At 38.1% G+C, this 18,672-nt stretch overlaps 2 pseudogenes; both read left to right on the top strand.

Annotated features, from left to right (window-relative positions):
• The first annotated feature begins 5,100 nt into the window (after positions 1–5,100).
• On the top strand, positions 5,101–7,151 carry LOC115665267 (omega-hydroxypalmitate O-feruloyl transferase-like; annotated as a pseudogene).
• A 7,066-nt stretch (positions 7,152–14,217) lies between these two features.
• On the top strand, positions 14,218–15,064 carry LOC115661509 (fatty alcohol:caffeoyl-CoA acyltransferase-like; annotated as a pseudogene).
• The last annotated feature ends 3,608 nt before the right edge of the window (positions 15,065–18,672 follow it).

The following is an 18,672-nucleotide window of genomic DNA, read 5'->3' as shown; positions in this document are numbered from 1 at the left end:
GGCATTGACGTGAATATTTTAAAATAATATTTTAATAATTTTTGAATTTTTTATGGTTTTTTCTTCTTTTTTTTCCTTTTCTCTGTAATTTTTTTTTTGGGTTTTGAAGTTAGGGCTGGCGATCCTCGCTAGCTCTCAGTGAGGGCATCGCGGCCCTCACTTGGCGAGGGCCGCAACGCCCTCGTCAACCAAAGCGAGGGCACGAGAGCCCTCGGCCAGATCCTATGAGGGCGCTAGGCGAGGGCTTGGTGGGCCTCGCCGGCCCTAGGCAAGGCGCTTCCTCGCTTTGGCTAGCAAGAGCCTCGCAGCCCTCGCCCAGAGTCGGTGAGGGTTGGCTGGCCACCCTTGCCGGCCCTAACTCCGAAACCCCAAAAAAAAACACAAAGAAAAGGAAAAAAAACTATAAAAAATTCAGAAATTATTAAAATATTATTTAAAAATGTCCACGTCAATGATTTCCGGTCAAAATTGGCCGAATGGACTCAATTGGCAGGAAGTGAAAAGGTTTAAGATTCAATTGGCAAAATCGAAAAGTTTAGGACTGAATTGGCAACAGTGCAATAGGTTTAGGACTTTTTAGACAATTTTCCTGATAAAATCCACTCCATCTTATAAATTCGTGAAGATTTATAGAATCATTATCTCTTCTCCACATGAATTTATCTGAATCAAACTCCTAAACATTGTTTTCCTATGCAGGCCTCCCAATTTTGAGCAGCCCACATTGCTGGTATGGGGAGAGTAAGATCAGATATTCCCTCTGGAGATGGGTCACAGAGTATAAAAGTGAAGCTTCAATTTATTTGAAACTATCTACTGCCCTTTTTCCTTTTTTCATTTTCCCTTAATACATGATATCACCACCGATGCATAAGATACTTCGTTCGTCTCCGACGCTAATGCTCGCATTGGGTCAGGCACATTGGGGACAATGCTAAACTGGTGGAGATCAAGAATGCAGGGCAAGCTGTGAACTTGGAGAAGCCCAAGGAATTCATCAAGCATTTGAAGCTCTTCCTTTTGTAATGTAGTTAATCAGATTCAATGTCTCCTAATCCGTCCACTAATGTCAGATGACAAAAGCTGATCCTTCTGGTTCTGGGCACTGGGTTCTTGATTACACCCAAATGGATCTATGATGTTGCTTACATGGAATGATACTTCTTACACATTGTCAAGAAAGAAGTCTCCCAAAACAGTGGGAACTGACAATGGAAATATATAACAAAGCTTGAGCATCATGGTGGAGAGCTCGAAGAAGCTTGAGAGGCTATGGCCGCGAATTTAATGAAGCTTGAGCAGCCACGGCCAAGCTCGAAGAAGGAGATGAACAATAAACATAATCTTAATCAGGTGATGTGAGCTCGGCGAAGAAGATGAAAAGTTTGCTTTTTTTATCCTTTTTCTTTTTCTAAATTTTTTTATCCATTTATCTTTTTTAATTTTTTTCATATATGGCGCTTGGTGGATGCCACATCGGCTCCTTGTGTATGAAGGAAGTAATAAAAAAAAGTCACATTAGCATTTTTCTTTAGCTAAATTGGACAGAGTTAACGGAGGGATTTGATTTCATTAATTTGATAAATTTTAAGATTTGATTACACTCTTAGAAAGTTCAATTTTACTTTCGAGACAAGTTTTAAGATTTTATGCATCACATACCAAAGAATATACAATAATGATGTACTTGGCGAATCAAATATCACGGTATAATTAAAGAACCATCATGCTTTTTGATAATATTTCTCTACGATTTTTGTGAAAGATTTATGAAGAGAAAATGGGCTTTAATTGTTGGTAAAAAAAATAAAGCAGCTGATTCTTGATGGAATGAGAAGCATATTTGCAGGCAAACCGGTAATGGTTTGTAAGACGACATGCGGATGAAGGGTAAACAGATCAAACATCCACTAGCCCCGTGTGAAGCAACGCAAACATGAAGTCACGAGCCAAATCCTGCATGGACTTTAAAATTGGTGGAAAATCACTTGTTTTTGGAAACTAATGAAGGGTTTCGGGTCCAGGCGTCAGGGTCACCAAGTTAGGTTGCTAGGGTCTTTATTGGAATATTTAAATAATAAATCACGCTTTCATCTAACGGTTTAAGTTTTTAGAATAGTTGGCAGTGATCCCATAAAATTTCTCATGGTATCAAAGCAGGAGATCCTGAGTTTAAATTTTCCAAGCCCCTATTTGCCTCCTCAATTAAATATTTCCACACTTAGTACTAACAAAAATACCAGACTAAGCTTGAGGTGGAGTGTTGAAATATTTAAATAATAAACTACACATTTATCTAACAGTTTAAGCTTTTAGAACAGTTAATAGTGATTCCATAAAATCTTTCAATCTTGTTTCTAACCATCAGGTTCCGAGCTCGGCGCCAAGGTTTTGGGCCATAAGTTTAGTCGCGAAGCCATGGGCGTCAAATTAAATTCTGCAAAATGGACAAATCATTTTTTGGGATTTAAGTATCCAATTGTCTTGAGCAATATATATATATATAACCTTATCCTTCTAATTAGCACCAAATGATGAACAATTAATGGCTTAATTCCGTTAAAAAGTATCAATTTTAGGTCGGTCCCAAATTTTGATCAAAACTTTTGTTTTGTCTCATAAAAAGGCACCAATTTTAGTTCATGCCTCAATTCTAGCGCAATTTTCTTTTTATCTCATAAAAAAACATAAAATTTAGATTGAATCCCAAATCTGACCCAAACTTTTCGTTGTCTAATATAAAAGCACATAATTTTGAATACCCAAATCTAGTCCTCATCCAATTTCCGCCGAGGACACGTGAAATGATACGTTGAATCTTATCATTGGGCCATAGTTTAGTCGCGAAGCTGTGGGCGTCAAATTAAATTATGTAAAATGGGCAAATCATTTTTTGGGATTTAAATACCCAATTGTCTTGAGCAAAACATTTATTTTGTTGTAAACTTATTGTTCTAGGCAGCACCACGCGATGCACAATTAATGGCTTAATTCCATTAAAAAGTACCAATTTTAGGTCGGTCCCAAATTTTGATCCAAACTTTTTTTTGTCTCATAATAAGGCACCGATTTTAGCTTGTATCCCAATTTTGGCTCAATTTTTTTTATCTCATAAAAAACATAAACTTTAGATCGAGTGCCAATACTGACCTGAACTTTTTGTTGTCTACTATAAAAGCACAAAATTTCAATTGGAACCTAAATCTGGCCCTCGTTAAGTTTCCGTTAAGTACACGTGGAATGACACGTCGAATCTTTAACGGCATTATTGGACATAAACTTGGGGACAAATTTAGGTACCGACTGAAAGTTGGTGCTCTCCATAAGACAAGAAAAAGTTCGGGCCAAAATTGGGATATTTTAAAGGGTTAATACCACGAAAAACCTCAAACCGGTACACATGTGATAAATTTACCCCATACTAATTTTTTTACCACCCCAAACCCCAAACTGGTATACCTATTACAAATTTACCCTCTGTTAATTTCCGTTAAATTTTATTATTAAATTGCTAAGTTGGATGACACGTGGTAGTTGACAGGTGTACCGGTTTATCATTTTTGGTTTTTCATGGTATTAATCCAATTTAATGGAGGGTAAATTTGTCACAAGTGTACCGATTTGAGGATTTTGATGGTCAAAATTAGTTTGGGATAAATTTGTCATAGGTATACAGGTTTTGGGTTTTTTGTCGTCAAAAAGTTAGTTCGGGGTAAATTTGTCATAAGTACATCAGTTTGGGGTTTTTGTGGTATTAACCTTACTTTAAAATTGGTATTCTTTTTAAGGCAATTGGGCCGACAAAACCTTGGTTGGACATGTGTATTCTGGAATCAATGGACCCTAAGATTGCATGGTGCGTATAACCTGGCTTCAACAGTACCAAATGAAAACCACTAGCTCTTTACAATGGTTATACGCAGATTCATTGGCCCATTGGAGCACCAAGAATCTGAAAAACCAATTAAGGCTTTTCAAATACGAGGTGTGTTATTCACATGCTTCGAGGTTAAACAAGAGAATTTCGTTCCCCTTTCTATTAGTAATTAATGAATTCTTTTTGGGTACCTTTTCCCTTTATTTTGGCTTTTGCAATATAGAGCACTTTAAAAAGTAAGCAAAATTAGCACCGTGCAAGGCGGGAACTATATATTATACATTCAATTAGGAATTAAAAAAGAAGTTCCTTGTCGTGCCCGTAAGTAATATTAGCAAGAGAAATGATTGGATGACAGTGTTTAATCTACCGCGAGAATAACAGTCTGTTTTGGACCACAAAAAAATAAATAACAAATAATTATAAATTATTGTGGGGTCCACTCTTTTAAGAATTTGTGACTTAGTGGCCCAAAGATGGTTATGCTAGCAAAGCCCTATTAGCAACTATTTCATTTATAATTTTATTCGTGAATTTTTAATTTGATAAAACCAAGAGGATGGAAAAAGGATTTGGGTCTTCAAAGCCAATTTCACTTTTTAAAGCATCTTGTATTGAAATATATTAATGCATGGAACCCACATTGCTGGTTTGACCTAGGATTTGGCCATGAAGACCCATCAACCCTCCCACATATAAATACAGACATGCTCCAGTTGCTGTACTCAACATTCGAAGCTTCAACTGTTGAAATTGTTCAGGTACGTGCCTTTTACTCCTGCACATTAAATATGCTTTCAAGTTTTTTTTTTCTTTTTTCGGAATGAAAATTTAAGAGCTTTTACCATGAAAAAGTAGTAGTTCAGAGAAAAATCTCGTGGTTATAATAGTAGAATTTTTTTTGGTCTGATAAGAGTAGAATTGACTTTATGAGAATGAGAAAATATTTGGAGAAAATTTGTTGCATCTCTGTCGAGTCAGATGTGATTAGAAAGTCGATCAAACCCCGGTCAAAGTGCCATCAATGGTGAAGAAATGGAAGTTTAGTATCAATAATAAAAATCAGGGTTCAACGACCTAATTGCAAAACCTATGGATGCATTTATTTCGTGAAAAATCAATAATTTAGAAAACATTTTTTTAAAAATGATCGCTTGTATTACTTAACAAAATGAATCTCTAGGCATAGATTGTTATTGATAATGAAAATATATTTTTTATTAATCTATTGATTTACTTAATGTTTCATCAATGTTATCCACAGGATGGCTATCGCAATTCTCAAAGGGACATTCGAGTCATTCGAGCATCAAAGAAAGGACGGTACGTAGTATGTACATTGTGAATTTTGTACATGGTCGGATATGCACGGCTCGTATATCCTACTCAATCTGTATATATTATACTATAATTAATATATATTTATACATAATTGACAAAACCATGTAATTTTTCATTCAACCAATATAAACACATATTTCCAATTTTGAGCCATGTCTCTAAATCTCCCTCCAGTCCAAACTAAGAAGAATATAGATTTGATGAACTACATGGACATTACCCTTTGTGTCACCAAAGCCTACAAATAATTCAAATTTAACTTCTATTGTTTTGTGCAAAGAAGCAGGAAATGAGAAGCCAAGAAACATCGGACCTACGCGAAAACTCGACGTGAAGATCACGAATGCGGTTAACGTTTCTCCGGCAAGGGAAACGTTCGGCGGGCTCTACGCTCTCTCGAACCTCGACCAGACCTTCCCTTACGTGATTGAGATCGTTTTCGCCTTCAAAGGCGAAGAGAGGGGGAGGCGTTTCACCACGATGGAGACGATCAGAGAGTCGCTGGCCAAGGCATTGGTCGAGTTCTATCCGTTCGCGGGCAGACTTGTCGTGGGGAGCGACGGGAAGATGGCGGTGAGATGCACCGGAGAAGGTGTCCCGTTCGTCGAGGCGATGTCAGAAGATGACATCGGTGTGCTGGGCGATGTCAGCGCCATTGATCCCGCCACGCTGCGAAAACTCGTGAAGCACAGCGACGGAGCTCCAACCATATTGGAAGTACCTATGCTGACGGTGCAGGTAATCTTCTTTTCTTTTCACTGAAAAGAGTAATGCCAGGAGATATCTACTTACAGTTTATCATATGATCCAGGTGACGACATTCAAGTGTGGAGGGATCATCGTCGGCATCGTCATGAATCATGTCCTCGTCGACGGCAAAGCCCTCACGGACTTCGTAGCTTGCTGGACCGACCTGGCTCGAGCCAAGCCACCATCAGTTCTTCCCTTTCTCGATCGATCGGTGTTGTGCCTGAGGCGACCTCCGCGCATTGATCTCCCCCACCACGAGTATGCTCCGAGAGATCGGCGGTCCGAAGGCGTAGTCAACCCCCAAACCAAGCCCCTTGTTTATAGATCATTCTGCTTCAAGCCACACACTCTCATTCTACTCAAGAAAGTGTCAACAATCACAGCCCACAATGGCTCTTCCATAGTCCCTACGACCTTCGAAGTCATATCGGCGCTCGCGTGGATTTCGCGAACCAAAGCTCTCAGAATCGGCCCTCACGAGACAACGAAGCTTCTCACTGCAGTCGACGGTCGGCCCAAGTTTGACCCCCCGTTGCCGAGTGGCTACTTCGGGAACGGCATTGCTTGGTCCTGTGCCGAGTGCAGCACGGACGAACTGACCCACAAGCCGTTCTCCTTTGCTGTCCGGAAAGTGCACGAGGCACTCCAATCCGTCACCGAGAGTTACATAAGGTCGGCCATCGACCACGTCGAGCTGAACAGGGTCCTGGTCGATTGCGGGGGCAACGCTTGCTGCATCAGCAAGTGGAGTCGGCTCCCTTTCTACAACATGGATTTCGGGTTCGGGAGGCCGTTCCAGGTGGCGCCGGCGACGGTCCCCAACAATGTCATCTTGGTTGCTTCCCAGAGCAGGGGGAGCGACAACTTGGTTGTGTCTCTGAGCCTTCCTGGTGATGCCATGGATGTTTTCACGAAGTTGATTCATGAAGTCACACTGAAGAGCGAGCTCTAGTCTCATCCATGGATATGAATACACGTGTGTGTTTTCGGATGGCATATGTGGAGTCTAATATTTGTGCCTAAGTAGGACCAACACGGTGGTGTTGGGCTGCTTGTGCCTGTTGTGTTATTTGATAGGACCCGGCTACCATAACGGTGCCGTAAGAACAAATTAATTCTGACGGTGCAATATTAGCCACAATATTTAATGGAGGAAACTTGCACACTGCTTTGTCCGGTTTAAGCATTTTTTCACTTTCCATTGTTACCTTTTTTTTTTTCCTTGGCTTAATTTAAGATTAGAGGATTAAAAAAGGCGCAAGAAGGACCAATCTAAAAGGGAAACCCTCACCAATTCCAGTAAGTGAAATTTCTTGAATATAAAAAGAAAAAAAATAAAATTCCGAAATATAGCTAATTACAAGTAGAAAAATATTAAACTAACTAAAAGGAAATCATTAATGTCATTGGAAAGATCTATTAAAATTCAAAAATGAAAAGCACTTGAAATGTTGACTTTATAACTAATAACAAATTCATTGTGCATTGAATGGCTCCTCATTCTTTTCAATCAAATGAAATTGCTCTAGAGGGATTCTCTAATGACCGAAAATCAAGACTAGTGATATCAATTCTATATAAAAACAGGTGAATTAAAGATAGAATCAAAATATAAATAATAAATTAGCAGACGGAAAAATTACCCTATGTATTCGAATCTCATAGATGAAGATATGCAAGGAATTGAAACATTACAAGATCAATCTCATAATCATGAAGCAGCCGAAAAGTCCTTTTCTCTCCCTCTCCCGTCATAGTCTTCTTCAACCTTTGTTCGGAGTAAATATCCACTATTTTAAAAGTTGTAATTGAATCCTTCATATGTTACTTATTGTTTGAATATTATCATTTCTTTCTTTAAATAAAATAGGAAAATGGATCTCATCTTGTCTGAATAGTATCATTTATTTCTTTAAATAAAACTGAAAAAAAAAACTCTCATTATGTGCCATTTTAAACTTGTGGAAATCCCACCAAGTCAGAGACAAAAAAATATGAAACGGGGCAAGCCGGTATCCCACATTCCAACTTTAAAACTGGTGGCTAGCAACTGACCGTTCATTTTGTGAAATAATGGACCGTTCTCTACTCATTTCCCTATTTGATATGTGCTTCCATCAATAGTATAGTGGTTTACTTCTTAGAACAGGGAATGTTATAGAAAAAAATGTCAATTTGGGGTTAATACCATGAAAAACCGCAAACTAGTATACTTACAACAAATTTACCTAAAACTAATTTTTTGACAAAAATCCCAAAGTGGTACACATATAACAAATTTACCCCAAACTAATTTTTTGACCACAAAAAACCCCAAACCGGTACACCTGTGACAAATTTACCCTCCGTTAAATTGAATTAATACCACGAAAAATCACAAACTGGTAAATCAGTGACAAAAAGAGGGGTAAAACCCTAAACTGACACACTCGTCAATTGTCATGTATTATCCAACTTAGCAATTTGATGACAAAATTTAACAGAAACTAACGGAGGATAAATTTGTCACATGTGTACCAGTTTGAGGTTTTTTATGATCAAAAAATTAGTTTGAAGTAAATTTGTCATATGTGTACCATTTTAGGGTTTTTTGTGGTGTTAACCCGTCAATTTATGAGGTACAAGTGGGAGTGTATCATAGAGGAAATTCCATATAGGGTAATTGAAGAGGGATTGGGCATATTAATAAATCAGTGGTGTTAACCCGTCAATTTATGAGGTACAAGTGGGAGTGTATCATAGAGGAAACTCCATATAGGGTAATTGAAGAGGGATTGGGCATATTAATAAATCAAGTTGACTTATAATTTATTAAATTAAACTCTTAAATAAAGGTGGTCTAAGAACATGATACGCTGATGGTTCGTATTTTTGGAGATCTCCTCCCTATGATAAGGCTATTCTTTCGAGGAAGAATAACCCAAGTTACCGGAAGGATTTGGATTTGAAGAGTTTTAAAATTTTGATTAATGTCTCTTCTATCAAATTTCCACTCTATTGGCTAAATATGTTGATCAATTTTAGTGATCAGCTATGATCTGAAAATCTTTGTCCTTCGAGAGAGACATGCACATAGGATGAGCCTTCGCTAGTAATGATGCGTTTGGTAACCATTCTATTCTTAGAAATAATTTCTGCTCAAAAATAATTTTTTTATTCTATTCATGGAAATAATTTCTGAGCATTTAAAGGTGTTTAGTAACTACTCAAAATTTTTAATAATATTTTGAATTTTTTAATATTTCTTTCTTTTTTTCCTTTTTTTTATTCTTCTCCTTCCTTGGCTTGTGGCTAGTCTTCAGCCATGGCTAGCGAGGGCGGCCCTCGCCCAAGCCGCGAGCAACGAGAGCTGGAAGAGGTCGATGAGGGCCACCCTTGCGGCTTGCGGCCTTGGCGAGGGTGCGATGGTCGCCCTCGCCCAGGCCGCGAGGGTCTAGCCCTCGCCTATGGTCGGCGAGGGCCACGGCGCCCTTGCCTAATCTTTTGTATTTAGGAATTTTGTTAATTGTTTTAGAGATAAGTGAACTAAAAATCCTAGAACTTGTCACAAATGTTCAATTAAGTTTTAAAATTTTTAAAAAGTGCAATCGAGTCTTAAAACTTATCAAATTGATGCGATCAAGTTCCTCCTCTAACTCCATCAATTTGACCAACGAAAATTGCTTTATCACTTTATTAAGACACGCGTTGCTGATGTGGTCCCACCAAGCATCACTGATCTCTGCACTCGTCGCCATCACCACTGGCGGAGTCGGCAGTGTCCCGGTCTAGGCCAGGCATTGCTGGGTCCAATCGCCACCTCCTTCGTCGTCTTTGTGACCCGGCCACGAGCGACTCAGCTATGGACAAAAGGAGCAATTTTTTGGTCTATCTTATGGGTTTCTTGATAAATCTATAAAAATAGAGTTATTTTACCAATTTTAAGCAACAAATAATGCATTATTGTTAGAAAGTATTTAGATTTCATTTTATTTACTCAAATTTTCTTTGTTTATGCAGAATAATGAGACATGGAGAAAATAAGGAAAATATGGCAAAAATAAGGAAGGGAATATGCTACCCAGAGAAGAGTTACAAGATGGATATCAGATCGGGAATTTTGTGATTTATTCCCTAGTTTTATGCGAAAAGGAAACAATTGCCTTATGAGAAGAGTCTTAGATGTTATCCTATTTATACGATAATAATGAGAGCTTGGGGGACACATACAACTAGTTTTCTTTTAGATCGTAAATTTTGTTGTTTTGGGAGTTTTTTAAGTATTTTAAAAAGAAGACAAAAGTGATAATAGAATTCTTGTTCTTTGATTCAAGATGTTAGGTTTAATTTATATTTTCATTTCTTCTTCTATTATGTTCTAATTTTCTTTTGTTAGGGCTACGATGTAACCTAATCATGATTATATGAATTTCATGCTTTTTTATGTTTTGCAAGTGATTTCATTCATGTGTGTTATATATTATTGTGCTCAATGCCTTTAAGTGACATGGCCACCACTTGAATGATCCGATGTGCATGTTTGAGACTGAGAAGTGATAATATGCAATTGCTCCTTATAATAAATAACCATAAATTAAATGTGGATAGAGATATACCATGTTATTTGTATAGCTTTCGATTATAAGGTGATCTCAAAGATTTATTGTAAACCGAGAATATTCACAAATTTTAATGCACTTTTGTTTATTTAAATTCACATAGAGATATAGTGGATTGATAAACTGAGTAGGTTTGCTATACCTAGAGATAGGATAGTAAAAAGACTAGAGAATTCCGTTATCACGTGCTTGATATTGTTCTTGTATGTATAATGATCTGAAATTCATATCTAGTGGTTATGGTGAAATCGGATGCTCTAACATATTTTATCTGGTTGATTATCTGCCTTTAGTTTTTAAAATTTCGTTTTTAAAATTGTCAATTTTTATTTATTCTCAATTCTATTTTGATCTGTTAGATAAATTTTAGAATTAATATATTTTTAATATTTAATTGATTTATTAATCATCAATATCTGTGGGACGATACTTTTTTTATTATTATATTATTTGTTCATTGACACGTTTAGAATTTTACCGACGTTTCTTTCTTTTGGTCACTGCCTCCTCTGTTGTCTCCCGTTCTCTCTTGCGTTTTTTTTTTGTCAATCTTCTGCGGTTTCTTTGATTTTGAAAAAAATTGAATAAAAGGAGCATTTTTTTTACGATTTTTTCTGGGTTGATGCTTGGGGTTGGAGGAAAAGTGAAAGGGAGAGTATCTTTTTTTTACCATTCCTTCTGGGTATAGTCTTCTAGAGATGAGAGTTGAAAGGGTGAGCTTGGTGGGTTAGATGAAAGGTGAGAGGGAGAGACAAGAGAGAGGTGGGTCCGGTAATGACCCACAAAGAAGAACGCTACCCCGTAATTTTTTATGATTCCTTCTGGGATAGTCTTCTTCCTCGGGCTTAGCCCTTCATTTTTAGCGAGCAAAAGAAAAAACAGAGTCCGTGGATGAGCTGCGACGACGACGAAGGGGTGGCTTGGCGGGACCTGTGGATGAGCTGCGGTCGCTGGATCTATCGCTTGTGGCCATGGAGGAGCAATGATGGAGGCACAACTCTAGATCCAGCTTTGGACGAGCACGACTCCAGATCCAGAACTAGACAAGCGACGGCGAAGGAGTGGCTTGGGCAGACCATGAGCGACGGTGTAAGGGATGGCTTGCTTTGACGCCAAGGGCACGACGCCGGCTACTCCACCGATAGCGACGGCGAGGGGCGACTCCAGTGAAGCGAAAACTTGTCAAGCTCTCAGTAGTTGGAAGAAAAAATGTCATATTAGCAGAAACTTGTCAAGTTTTCAGTAGTAGGAAGAGAAAAATACCTAAATGCAATAGCTGTAAATCAACGAATATTTTCTCATCTACTTTGGGCAAGCTCAGCCGTGCCGCTCAAGCTTTACGTCATCTGGGCCCACCTCCGGTTGCGGTTTCGAGCTTGACCTTAGATCTGTGTCGAGCCCCGCTCGTGGCGAGTACCTCGAACTTAGATCTGAGGGTCAAGCTCCGCCCGCACGTCAAGCTCGACCTCGTATTCGCACGGAGGACAAGATGAACAGTGTAACAAGGGGAGTACAAGTGGAAATGAAAAAAAAAAAGAAAAAGAAAAGGAAGAAGAAAAAGCCAAGTTGGCTCCATGTGTTTTAAAAATACTAACCATAAATTTTTATAAATTATCGACATAATTATAGATATTACATCTATGTAGTAACATCCAAAGTGACAAGTAGCGAATTAACTTTACGAGAATGAGAAAAGTAGAAGTTACGAGGAAAGTCTCGCCACAATAAATAGCAAGATTGACTTATGAGAATGAGAAAGAAATTTTCAAATATTAACAAGATATATATATTACAGTACCATCTAAAGCAACTAGTAAAATATACTCCACAAGAATGAAAAAAAATGATATGTTGATTCACATAAAATGGCCTCTAATATGCACGACATGTGATGTGGTATATATACAGAAAAATCAAATGATGTGTCTATAAAATAATACAAAGAGATGAAAATTGACTTTATTGCTTGCAATAGATTTCACCATAAATAGTAAAATTATTTTGGGTTCCATCCCAATACAACATGTAATGAGATTACTTATAACTTCATGATTACTAAAGAAATTAACTGAAAATTTCGAGTCGAATTGAATACAAATAGCCTATGATAAATTCAACTCTTTGAAATATGAAGAGATACTTGATAAGTGTAAAGTAAAGTCATACATAAGGGCATATGAATCCATAAATTTCAATTATCAACCAAATGATATATATTGCTTTCAAGTGAATTTCCTTCCACTTGTTAAATATCATGATTATTGTCGCTTTCTAAAATTTATAAAAATACTATATATTTAAATAGCGAAAAAAAAACCCACAACTTTCGTACGGCATTTACTTTTGGTGCAAATTTTTTTCGTTGGATCACTTAAGTACCAAATAAGTGAAAAAACAATCACTTAAGTTCTCCCGGTGATAAATTCAAGCAAAAAGTCATGCTTAAATTATTTAACAAAATGTTAATTCATATTAACATTTTTATATCTTCTGGCTAAATAGGTTGCTGGTGTAATCATCATTGACAGCCCAGCGATCTCCCGTAATTCAAAAATCTTTGTCCTTTGTGAGAGACACGCAAAGAGGATGGGCTTTCGCAAGTGATTTTCTTTTTAAAAATTTCTTGTCCTTTGAGGGAGCCCCGGCCCACATAGGCCCAATCTTTTGTACATAGGAATTTATTAAATTGTTTTAACAATGAACGGGCCTATGTAAATATTTTTAGGCCCACCTCCCTTATCGATCATGTCTAATCCTGATACTAATTTCGCCATTCCAAACCACGAATAGTTGTTTAGAGCATCCAAAGTTCATAGTAGGAAATACTTCCATTATTCTGAAAAATGAGTAATTTTCGTATCTAATTTTTGCAATCTTGAAGTTGGATTTGAGCTCCGATGCTTTCGTCGCATTCTTTTTTGATTCGTTGCTTAGCAGAACTCGTGCACGATGCGCAATCCGCATTTTCCAAAGCCCCGTTGCACTCTCCGTGGCCGTAACACGATTCTTTGGAGCTTTCTGCTTTACTTAGCAATTAAAACCGTTGTTCGCCGTGTTAGCGCTCAAGTCGTTCAGAACGTGGCGTCGGGCTCTTGCAAAATGAATCCCACGGTTTGTACTTATCGGTGTTGCAGATTTTGTCCTTCAAGTTTGTATGTGGAGAACCAACGACGACATAGCAACAAGATAAGAGCCCTAAAACCTAGAATTTGATTGTGTGTACTAAGTGCAAATAGTGCATAAGTTTAGTAACGTCCAAAGTAATAATAAGTAGTAAAATTAACTTTATGAGAATCAGAAAATAATGTGTCTATCTAGGTAAGATTATCGACTTTGTTATGCATGACATGTGATGTAGTATATATATAGAAAAAAAATCTAATAATGCGTTTAGAAGATAATATAGAGTGAAAAAAATTTGATAATACCATTCACTATTATAAACCAAGTGATATGCATTGCTTTCAATTGATATTTCCTTCTGCCTATTTAGCTTTCATGATTATAGTCACTTTCTAAAAATTCTATAAATACATTATTTTTATTAAGCAGTGATCGGACAAGACTTGAGAATTTTTTTTAACAAAATTCAACTTTTCAATAATCCTGGAAAAATAAACCCGCGTGGGCAAGTGTACTGGTTAGTTTCTAATGTATACTCTTGTTCTCTCCAGCTTGCTGCCATTTGACTTTCAAGAGCTCATTTTAGAATGGGTGGGTTTTACCGGCGATCATTGAAATTTATTAGTATACTATCAAAGGTCATAAAACTTTCTCTTGATCATTCAATTTATTAGTACACTATCAAAGGTCGTAAATTTTCCAAAGCTCGCTGCGACCGAGATGCTCAGAGAATCGCTGGCCGAGGTAGTGGTCGGGTTCTATCCATTCACAGGGACTTGTCGTGGGGAGTGACGGGAAAATGGCGGTGAGATGCCCGGGAGAAGGTGTCCCGTTATCGAAGCGATGTCGGAGGACGACATGAAAATGCTGGGCGACATCGGCGCCATCGATCCGCCAATGCTGCGAAAACTCGAGAAGCACAGCGATGGAGCCCAAACCATATTGGAAAAACCTTTGCTGACCGTGCAGGTAATGTTTTTTTCTTTTATTTTTCACCGGAAACAGTGACGTTAGGAGAAATTACTACTAATTGTAGCATATAGAATAAGGCTAAATATGGACATTCGAAGATGGTGGTTCTCGCCAAATCTGACAGTTTTGTTTAGTTTTAATACACTACCGGTTCCCTGAGTAACTTCTTGTTATTAGAGGGCCCGTTTGAATATGATCTAATTCTGTACATTTTTCAGTTTATCTTAAAATCCAGGTGACAACATTCAAGTGCGGGGTGATCATCCTCGGCAATCTCATGAATCACGTCGTCGTCGATGGTAAAAACCTCACGGACTTCTTAACTTGCTGGACCAACGTTGCTTGAGCCAAGCCATTATCGATTCTTCCCTTTGTCGATCGATTGGTATTGTGCCTGAGGTGACCTCCGCGTGTCGATCTCCCCCACCACGAGTATGTTCCAAGAGATCTGCGGTCCAAACGCATAGTGGATCCCCAAAGCAAGCCCCTTGTCTATAGATCATTCTGCTTCAAATCCTTCACTCTCGTTCAACTCAATAAAGTATCAACAATCACAACCCACAACGGCTCCTCCATAGTCCCTACGAGCTTCGAAGTCATATAGGCACTCGTGTGGATTTTGAGAACCAAAGCTCTCGAAATTGATCCTCATGAGACAGCAAAGCTTCTCATTGCGGTTGATGGTCAGTCAATTTTGGCAGGAAATTGCTGATGTGGACGCCGGCTGGCTACGTGGCATTGACGTGGACATTTTAAAATAATATTTTAATAATTATGAATTTTTTCATGGTTTTTTTTTCCTTTTCTCTATCTTTTTTTTTGGGTTTTGAAGTTAGGGCTGGCGACCCTTGCCGACTTTGGGTGAGGCAAGGGCCGCAACGCCCTCACAGACCAAAGCGAGGGCATGAGAGCCCTCGCCCAGATCCTGCAATGGCGCTAGGCGTGGGCTTGGCGGGCCTCGCCGGCCCTAGGCAAGGCACTTCCTCGCTTTGGCTAACGAGGGCATTGCAGCCCTCACCCAGAGTTGGTGAGGGTCGGCTGGCCACCCTTGCCGGTCCTAACTCCGAAACCCAAAAAAAAAAGGAAAAAAAACCATAAAAATTCATAAATTATTAAAATATTATTTTAAAATGTCCACGTTAGTGTCACGTGGCTGGCCGGCATCCACGTCAGCAATTTTCGGTCAAAATTAGCCGGATGGACTCAATTGGCAGGAAGTAAAAAAGTTTATGATTCAATTGGCAAAATGGAAAGGTTTAGGACTGAATTGACAAAAGTGCAATAGGTTTAGAACTTTTTAGACAATTTTCCTAATAAAATCCACTCCATCTTATAAATTTGCAAAGATTTATAGAATCATTATTTCTTCTCCACATGAATTTATCTGAATCAAACTCCTAAACATTGTTTTCATATGCATGCTTCCAAATTTTGAGCAGCCCACATTGTTGGTATGGGGAGAGCAAGATCGGATATTCCCTGTGGAGCTGGGTCATAGATTGAAAAGGTGAAGCTTCAATTTATCTAAAAGTATCTCCTTCCCTTCTTCCTATCAACGATGCATAAGATACTTCGTTCGTCTCCTACGCTAATGCGCGCATTGGGTCAGGCACATTGGGGACAGTGCTGAACTGGTGGTGATCAAGAATGCAGGGCATGCTGTGAACTTGGAGAAGCCCAAGGAATTCAGCAAGCATTTGAAGCTCTTCCTTTTGTAATGTAGTTAATCAGATTCAATGTCTCCTAATCCGTCCACTAATGTGAGATGACAAAAGCTGATCTTTCTGGTTCTAGGCACTGGGCTCCTTGATTACACCCAAATTGATCTATGATATTGCATACATGGAGTGATACTTCTTACACATTCTCAAGAAAGAAGTCTCCCAAAACAGTGAAACTGATAATGAAAATATGTAAGTGAGGGGCAATTTTTTATCTTGATACTTATTCTTTTTCAAAGTAGAGCCTTTTATGCCCGATCCATTCTTTTTCTTCAAGGGATATGTGCATTAGAAATACTAACACTTATTGGGGAAACATAATTGAATCCTAAAACTTTAAAAGTACAAGCAGTTCCTAAAACTAGTCAAATTGATGCAATCAAATTCCTTCATGAACTCTGTCCAATTTGACTAATGCAAAATGTTAACCTGATTTTTTTTTTATATTTCTTTCTTAATACACATATAAGCTGGAGCAACTATTTCCTGGGGCTCGAAAAGTTGGAGCAGCCATGGCCACAAGCTCGACAAAGCTTGAGCAGCCATGGTCGAGAGCTTGAAGGAGCTTGAGAGGGTATGGCCGCGAACTTGAGGAAGCTTGAGCTGTCACGGCCAAGCTCGAAGAAGAAGATGAACAATAAACATAATCTCAATCAGGTGACGTGAGCTCGATGAAGAAGGTGAAAAGTTGGCTTTTCTTATCCTTTCTCTTTTTCTAAATTTTTTATCCATTTTCTAATTTTTTTTTCAGATATGGAGCTTGGTGGATGCCACATCGGCTCACATGTCTTAAGAAAGTAATAAAAAAAGTCACTTCAGCATTTTTCTGAAGTCGGGTTTTGTGTTTCAAACAAAACATTAGAAGTCACAGAATCACATCAATTCCTCATGACTCAAGTCTCCTTATCAATGTTTGGACGCATCTTGCAACTTCAATGACAATGATTAATTTGCATCCAGTGAACCAAGACATTAGTACAAAATGCATCTCGCAAGTTTCACATTTAGCATATGTTTCCACAAGAGCATTCTCGACAAATGGGTGAAAATCCAAACCTCTCTTTGTAGTCTGGCTATGGAACTATTTACCATGTTGGAGACTTGCTAGATTTAGTGAAACTAGTGAAATCCAAGCGTACCAAATCTTTTGTCAGATTCAGTGAATAGAAATTTTTCCTGGCAAAGGCAGGCGATAAAGACCCATCGAGAAAAAAAAATATTAAATATGGAAGGAGATGAATCGTTCAGAGAGAGAGAGAGAGAGAGAGAGAGAGAGAGAGAGAGAGAGAGAGAGAGAGAGAGAGAGAGAGAGAGAGAGAGTGTGTGTGTATCACGAATTAATACTTAGGATTTCAAGTCAATTTCGATAAAGTAATGTGTTTCAATTCGATTTGTGTTATGACCTGAATCGAACTGAAACATATCACAATACCCATTTTATTACTGTGTACTCGAACATAATAAGACCTGAACCAAAAATAACTTAAAATTTCGGGCCGGTTCGGGCCGGCTCGTGTTTCAATTTGGGTATATTGTTTGGTCTTGACACCCCTATGTGTACCCATTAAAGGTTTTTTGTGGCCAAAAACTTAGTTCGGGGTAAATTTGTCATAGGTGTAACGGTTTGGGGTTTTTCGTGATATTAACCTATTTTAAAATTGGTATCTTTTTAAGGAAATTGTGCCAACAAAACCTTCGTTGGACATGTGTATTTCGTGATATTAACGCACGAGGATTGCATGGTGCGTCGAACGTGGCTTCAACAGAACCAAATGAAAACCACTAGTTCTTTCCGAGGCGTGTCATCCACATGCCTTGAGGTTAAACAAGAGAATTTCGTTCCCCTGTCTATTATTAATTAATTAATGCTTTTTGGGTACTTTTCCCTTTATTTTGGCTTTTGCGCTATAGGGCACTTTAAAAAAAGAAAAGAAAAACTAGTACCGTTCAAGGCGGGAACTATATATTATACATTCAATTAGGGATTAAAAAGAAGTTTATGGTCGTGCCCGCAAGTACTATTAGCGAGAGAAATGATTGGGTGATAGTATTTAGAGTTAATACCACGAAAAAATCTTAAATTGGTACATATGTGATAAATTCATCAAAAACTAATTTTTTGACCTTCAAAAATCTCAAACTAATATACTTGTGACAAATTTACTGTTTATTAGATTCTGTTAAACTTTACTATTAAATTGATGAGTTGGATGACACATGACCGTTGACGCATGTATCAATTTGGAGTTTTATCCTCCGTTTGTCACATATGCACCAGTTTGTAATTTTT

This window comes from Syzygium oleosum, unplaced genomic scaffold, assembly GCF_021117445.2.
Source record: "Syzygium oleosum isolate NSW1041296 unplaced genomic scaffold, Sole_v2.1 Sole_v2.27, whole genome shotgun sequence".
Taxonomy (NCBI): domain Eukaryota; kingdom Viridiplantae; phylum Streptophyta; class Magnoliopsida; order Myrtales; family Myrtaceae; genus Syzygium; species Syzygium oleosum.
This window is presented reverse-complemented; position numbering and strand designations above follow the sequence as displayed.